This window comes from Miniopterus schreibersii, assembly GCF_964146895.1.
Source record: "Miniopterus schreibersii genome assembly, chromosome: X".
Taxonomy (NCBI): Eukaryota; Metazoa; Chordata; class Mammalia; order Chiroptera; family Miniopteridae; genus Miniopterus; species Miniopterus schreibersii.
In genome coordinates, this window is record NC_138104.1 from 72,821,667 (window position 1) to 72,829,349 (window position 7,683).

Sequence of the window (7,683 nt, forward strand, 5' to 3'; positions counted from 1 at the left end):
CTGTACTCATAAAACTATGGGACAATGAAAAAAGAAATTGAGGAAAATATGAACAAATGGAAGAATATACCATGCTCATGGATTGGAAACATTAATATCATTGAAATGTCCATAGTACCCAAAGCAATTTATAAATTCAATGCAATTCCTATTAAAATACCAACAGCATATTTCACAGATTTAGAACAAACATTTCAAAAATTTATATGGAACCAAAAAAGACCCTGAATAGCTGTAGCCATCTTGAGAAGAAAGAATAGAGTGGGAGCGATCACGTTTTCAGACATCAAACTGTACTACAAAGCCATTGTTATCAAAACGGTCTGGTATTGGTACAACAACAAGCATATAGATCAATGGAACAGAAACGAGACCCCAAAAATAGACCCACACCATTATGGTCAGTTAATATTTTACAAAGGAGGCAAGAGCATACATTGAAGTAAAGAGAGTCTCTTCAATAAGTGGTGCTGGGAAATTTGGGCAGATACATGCAAAACAATGAAACTACACCACCAACTTTCATCATACACAAAAATAAACTCAAAATTGGTAAAAGACTTAAACGTTAGTCATGAAACCATAAAAGTCCTGGAAGAAAACATAGGCAGTAAAGTCATAGACATCCCACATAGTGGAATTTTCACTGATACATCTCCTAGGGCAAGAGAAACAAAAGAAAATATAAACAAATAAAACTACATAAAACTAAAAAGCTTCTGCACAGCAAAAGAAAAGGGCCTCAAAATATAAAGGAACCCCACGGTTTGGGAAAACATATTTGCCAAGAATGTATCCGATAAGAGGTTAATTTCCAAAGTGTACAAAAAACTCATACTACTCAGCAAGAGGAATACAAACAATCCAATTAAGAAATGGGCAAAGGACTGAATAGACATTTCTCCAAAGAGGACATACAGATGGCCAAGAGACATATGAGAAAATGCTCAACGTCGCTAATCATCAGAGAGATGCAAATTAAAACCACAATGAGGTATCACTTCACACATGTAAGAATGGCTACCATCAACAAACCAACAAAGGACAGGTGCTGGCAGGGATGTGGAGACAGGGGGACCCTAGTACACTGCTGGTGGGAATGCAGACTGGTGCAACCACTATGGAAAACAGTATGGAGGTTCGTCAAAAAATTAAATATGGAGCTGCCTTTTGACCTAGTGATTCCACTCCTAGGAATGTATCCTGAGAACCCTGAAACATTCATCAGAAAGGATATATGTACCCCGATGTTCATAGCAGCACAGTTTACAAGAGCTAAGATCTGGAAACAGCCCAAGTGCCCATCAGTAGATGAGTGGATAGAAAAACTGTGGGATATATACATGATGGAATACTGCACAGCTATAAAGAAGAAGAATCTCATACCCTTTGGGACAGGATGGACGGACCTGGAGAAAATTATGCTAAGTGAAATAAGCCAGGCAGAGAAAGACAAATATCATATGATCTCACTTATACTTGAAATCTAAACAACTTAATAAACTGATGAACAGAATAGATTCAATGACATGGAAGCATAGATCAGGCTGATGAATGTCAGATTGATGGAGGAGGGTGGGTGGGTGGAGGGGGAGAGAGTAACCAAAGAATTTATATGCATATATGCACAAACCAAGGACTCAGACAATGGTGTGAAGGGGGACTGGGGAGGGAGGTGGTACGGGGTGGAATGGGTCCTTGGGGTGATAAATGGATATTTGTAATATTTTAAATAAAAAAATTAAATTAAATTACACCCCCCCCCCCAAAACAGTAACTTGCAAAATATCCCTACAGTCACAGTGAAAACAACCCAAGAAAAAGTAGAACTAGGAGAGGGAAGTGCGAACACAAGTGGTAAAGCAAAATAATAATAATAATAATTATAATAATAATAAAGTAATATAAAAAGTAAAAAATAAAGAAGCTACTGGGAGATTAAATAGACAGAGTAAAGATATTAAACAGCAAGAAAAGCAAGTAAAAAATTAAGGGTAGAGAGTAGGAATAGTAAAATGGTTCAGGAAGAAAAAATAAAAATTATGTGCAGAGACAAACAGAAAGAAATAAAAAAAAAAAGTGACAGGAAGACATTGACTCAAAGGGCAAAAAAAGAAAAGAAAAAAAAAGAAAGTTATGCCAATGGAACAAGTACGTAGAGAAATGTAAAACAAGGGCAGGGAAGGTGTCTAATAAGAGATATGGTGGAAACAATAGAGAAAATCAATAAACTTATTGGTTATAATGATAATATCCTAGCAATAAAGCAGAAAATATCAAGAACATCTTGCTAATAGAAAAAAACAACAACAAAACAAAGCAAAAAAACAAGCAGAGCAAGAGAAAACATATTTAAAAATTAATTAAAAGTTAAAAGCAATTAAAAATTTAAAAAAATTTTTTCTCTTTTCTCTTTTTAAAAAAAAAAAATCCACCCCCCCCCAACCAAACCAAACAAAAGAAGACAGAGAAACAAAAAAACAAACAAACAAAACACACCACAGAAATAAAAAAACCAAAGTAACCAGTCAATCATGTGAATTTTGTCTGGGTAGCTTCTGTCCTCTGAGGCTCACTGTTTTGTATGTTGATTTCGGGTCTTCTGGGTGGTAGTTGTGTGTCAACCAACGTCAGGTGCTGTCTAGGTTTGGCTCTGTTGTCCTTAGGTAGTTGGCTGATCTGAGGCTCTAAGTGGACCACCGTCACTTGTCAGCTATTTTGTCTCCCCGTTGTGGTTGCCTGGACTTACTCCAGCATTTTCTGAAGGCTCTTTAGAGTGCAGGCCTGCTAGTGCAGTTTGGGATATTGCTCCCCTTACTTAGAGGTTTTGCTGTCAGGCACTCACTATGGGGAAGTTAATCTCTGCTTCAAAGCCAACTCCTCAGTCTCTATCCTGTCCTTCAATTCTAGGTCCCCGTACAATGGCCTGCTGCAGTTTCAGATTGTATTCAGTCTGTTGCCTTTTCTGTATGGGCAATTTCAGTTGCCTGGGCTCAGTGGGTTTGATTAAAAAAAGATTCCTGTGAGCACTTTGCCTTCCCAACCCCCAGAAGGGGTTTTAAGCTTTTCCTCCAGTTCCCAAACAATAGTCCCTGAGTGTCTTATTCTTGTATTGTCCTGTGAACTCTTTTCCCTCCCCTCTCAGGACTGTGCCTTGCAGGGAATATCTTAGGCTTCAGTAACCTGAACCAGTCCCTTTCTTGGTGGGGTTGGTGATCTTAGCCTGCGGGAGAGGTAGTCATTCTCCGCCTCTCCTTTCCTAGATCTGGTTGGCTGATCTCGAAGGGTATTCAGTTCAAATTCTCCACAATGCAGACACAAATCCTTGCTTTTGCTCGTCTGTCTCTCCAGTACAAGCCAGGAAGGTGGACGCCGGTTCAGCAATTAAAAACTCAAGAGGCACAAAACAAGGCACAAGCAGAGAATCTGTCTTGCAAGGTTCCATTGCCCCTGCACCTCGGTGCCATGTAGGAGGGGTCACAAAGTCAGCCCCACACAGCTCCCCTGCACAGCTGATCTCAGTAAAGCTGGGGCAGTTCCTTGCTCTCTATCTAGGCTCCTCTCTGAGCGGGTCAAAAAAAACACCCCAATTTGTAGTGCCGGCAGCTCTGGCGGCTGGAGTCCCAATCCACCATTCTGGTGGCTCTGGACCATCTTTGGCAGTAGGAGGCCTCTCGTTCCCTTCCCCACGCCACACAGATCAAATGCTTTCTGGGGTTCTACACAATGCCTTACAGGAAGGAAGAACGTCCCTGTATGTGGCTGCTCTGTGCAGCCCTCAGGCTCCTTTCTGTTCGGGAGGAGCACACTGTGGGACAGCCTTTCCCACAGTCAGCACCGGGGGTGGAAGAGTCCTGTTCCATCTGCTGCCATTAGATGCTTTGTTTCACTGAGACGGAGCGGTCCCCTCCTCACAGGCATACTGTTCCCCTGGGTCCCTCTGCCTTCTGTCCATGGGCTCTCCTTCCCTTCTCCTCCTTTCTGGGTTTGAGATCCCAGCTTTTGGATGCCCGTCCACACTCCTAAGGGGAGGGAGCTTTGCATCCTCTAGCCATAAAGCCTCGGAGCTCAGCATTGGCATCGTGGGAACTCCCACTTTCTATGACCCCACCCCCCCTCTTACCAGACTCTATGATATTTCTTCAGTGCTCCTTCCTCGAAATATGTCCACTCAGGTATATTCTCTGTTTTTTCCAAGCTGGTTACACAGTTGTTGTTTTTTTTAGCAGTAAATCAAGTCTGTAGCTGGATGCAAGGGCACTCTGCTTGTCAGTGTCACCATCCTCCTGGACCTCTGAACCACACTTTTGAAAGGATGCTGGCCAAGATATGTTAAGAGACTCACTTAAAATCGGACCAAGTCCTTCCTATTGTCTAGCTCCAACTCAGGGTAGTGTCCCGAGTTGGGCTTAAATTGAGCCCACTTGAAATAATATATGGGAGACCCTTCGAAGAGTCCATATTAGGAGACCCACTTCCAGATATAGAAAAATGAATAAAAAATTAAAGAATATGTACAACATTTGGGGCAAACATTGATAACCCTGCATGAGTTTGCTCTTTCCCAGTCCAGTTATCCATCCAAAGAACCTCTCCACCTGTTCCAACCAGGGGATAAAGTAATTTTGAAGACCTGGAAAAATCACGGACCTGAACACCATTTGGCTGACAAATGAAAAGGTCCATATGATGTACTACTGACAACTCACACCTCTTTAAAGCTTGTGGGGGTAAAGTCTTGGATCCATTACCCAAGTGAAAAGGTCCTGGTCTGAAGAGGAAGAATCCTCCACACTCATAGTTGCAATGTAGACTTGTGCTTTGGTAGTAGATTTCAAGTTTCTGTTTAAGAAGCAGAGCTCTTATGCTCTAACCGGTTTGTAAAGTGGTTAGAGCGTCTGCCCGAGGACTAATGGGTTTCAGGTTCAATTCCAGTCAAGGACACGTACTTCAGTTGCAGGCTTGATCCCAGCCCCCCCTCCCCCATTAGGGTGAGTGTGGGAGGCACCAATCCCCCCCCCCCCCCCCCCCCCCGCCTGCACTCTCTGAAAAAATATCCTTGGGTGAGGATTAAAAAAAAAAAAGAAGCAGAGCTCCTAGAGATAAGTGACTATGCATACAATAGCTGTCTTATTCTTATTTTATTTCCCATTTAATTTTACTAGATTAAAAATGCTCTAATCCGAATCTCTTAATCCATAGCTTCTTCTGCTAGCCTATCTCTGCTGGATTTGCCAGCCAAAACTTCATTCAGGACTGGAACACGAGGATCCTCTTTTGCCCTCTGTTTACAATTACACAGGAATTACCCCTTGTTCCCACAGAAATCCTTTGCCAAAGGGCTCGTTCTGCACCCCATTGGTCAGTTACTGGGTACAGGTGGTCAGACCACTCTCAAGAATGTATACACCTCCTTGATTTGTCACCCCTGTACAGAAAAATGAGGACAAAGCCTCAATCAGAATGTCCCTTTTTGGACAAAAAGACCTCTCAATTTATGATCAGGACAGCATTCAACTGCTTTTACCTAGGAATGAGGAAGAGGAAACTCCTCCAACAACATACCTCCTCTGGCTATTAAAGTCTGCCATGACCATGACAAGCACTAACCATGTTAAGCAGTGTGCCCCAGAAGGTTACATGTTCATATGTGGTTCATGGGGCCTGCCCTGGGCCTATAACTGTTTATGGAACAAGCTGATGCTGGATAATATTTTCTAGGATTATTAGTTACTCTTTTATCAGTCCACCCAGGAAATGAGATCCACCATAGGACTAGCTCACTCAAGCTATTCACTTGAGTAACTGAAGGTCTTCTAGGGTACTTCTTTGGTTATACCCTCTTGCCATGGTGGGGAGTGGTGGCCCACCAGCATGTTTTACATAACCTACCTAAAACATTAATTATAGCCAATGAAAATGCTACTTTACTTGCCAATCTGCAAAAATCTTTAGATTCATTAGCAAAAGTAGTGTTAGATAATAGAATAGCATTAGATTATATTTTAGATGAACAAGGAGGAGTATCTATAACTATCAGTTCATCTGTTGTGTCTATATAAATACTTTTTCACAAGTTGAAACCAGCACAGATAAGATTAGACAGCAAGCCACTTGCCTAAAACAGACTTTAGATCACCATACCTCTCTGTTTCAAGGGGTAGAAGACTGGTTTTCTTACCTATTCTCCTGGATACCCGCTGGACTGAAGTCTCTCTTAGGAGGAATTATAAAATTATTCCTAACCCTCATATTACTAATTTTAATCCTTTATATAACATTTAAGGTAATCATGTTATGTATCACAAAAATATGTAAAGGAGCCTCAATGTTTGAAAAGCAAATGCATCTTGAGGCTTCTCATTCTGATAAAACTACAAATTATATCTCACAACAGATTTGGGCATTTCAAGTCAAATTAATGTCCCAAGGCTGTGCTACAGATTAGTCAGGAAAAAAGGAGAGAAACTTCTATAGAAATGGAAGAAAAATTGACAGTGGGAAGTTGTAATCCACTTCTATATTCTTTCAATATTGTTTCTGTTAAAAATGTTTTTGTAAAAAATAAATTGTTAACTAATATGTAACCCATAGATAAACAGCATATTTGTGAAAGTGTTTCAGGAACTAACATCAAAGGGAGCTGACTGCAGCAACTGGATGTTCCGGCTCCAGAAGACTTACTGACTTTCAACTATAAAAACCAGACCTCTGCTTGACCAGGTTTGAGATAATTATCAGAATAAGTTGTGTTGACTTACACATAGAAAATTTAAACACCCCCCCCCCCCCGATTTTTTTGGTCTGCTTCCCATCTCCCTCTTAATAAAAATCCCTGCCTGCACTGAGATGTTAAGATGGTCTTTATGATGGGAGACCACCATCTTCTTAGGCTGCCAGTACTTGAATAAACTTTTTCCTTACGTCACCAGCTGTCTCTCGAGTATTGGTTTTTTGCTTTTTTTTAATTTTTATTTTTGTTTAAAGTATTACAGATGTCCCTTTTTCTCCCCAATGACCCGTTCCTTCCCCCTCCCTGGTCACTCTCCCCACCATTGTCCGTGTCCTTGGGTTGTGCATATATGCATATAAATTCTTTGGTTACTCTCCCCCCCCACCCCCCCACCCCCTCCATCCCTCTGACATTCATGAGTCTCAACTATGTTCCCATGTCATTGAATCTATTCTGCTCATCAGTTTATTAAGTTCTTTAGATTCCAAGTATAAGCTAGATCATGTGATATTTTTCTTTCGCTGCCTGGCTTATTTCACTTAGCATAATATTCTCCAGGACCATCCAAACTGTCCCAAAGGGTACAAGAGCCTTCTTCTTTATAGCTGCAAAGTATTCCATGGTGTAAATGTCCCACAGCTTTTTAATCCACTCATCTACTGATGGGCACTTGGGCTGTTTCCAGATCTTAGCTATTGTAAACTGTGCTGCTATGAACATTGGGGTACATATATCCTTTCTGATGAATGTTTCAGGATTCTTAGGATACATCCCTAGGAGTGGAATCACTGGGTCAAAAGGCAGCTCCATATTTAATTTTTTGACGAACCTCCATACTGTTTTCCACAGTGGTTGCACCAGTCTGCATTCCCACCAGCAGTGTACTAGGGTTCCCCTTTCTCCACACCCTCGCCAGCACATGTCGTTTGTTGATTTCTTGATGGCAGCCA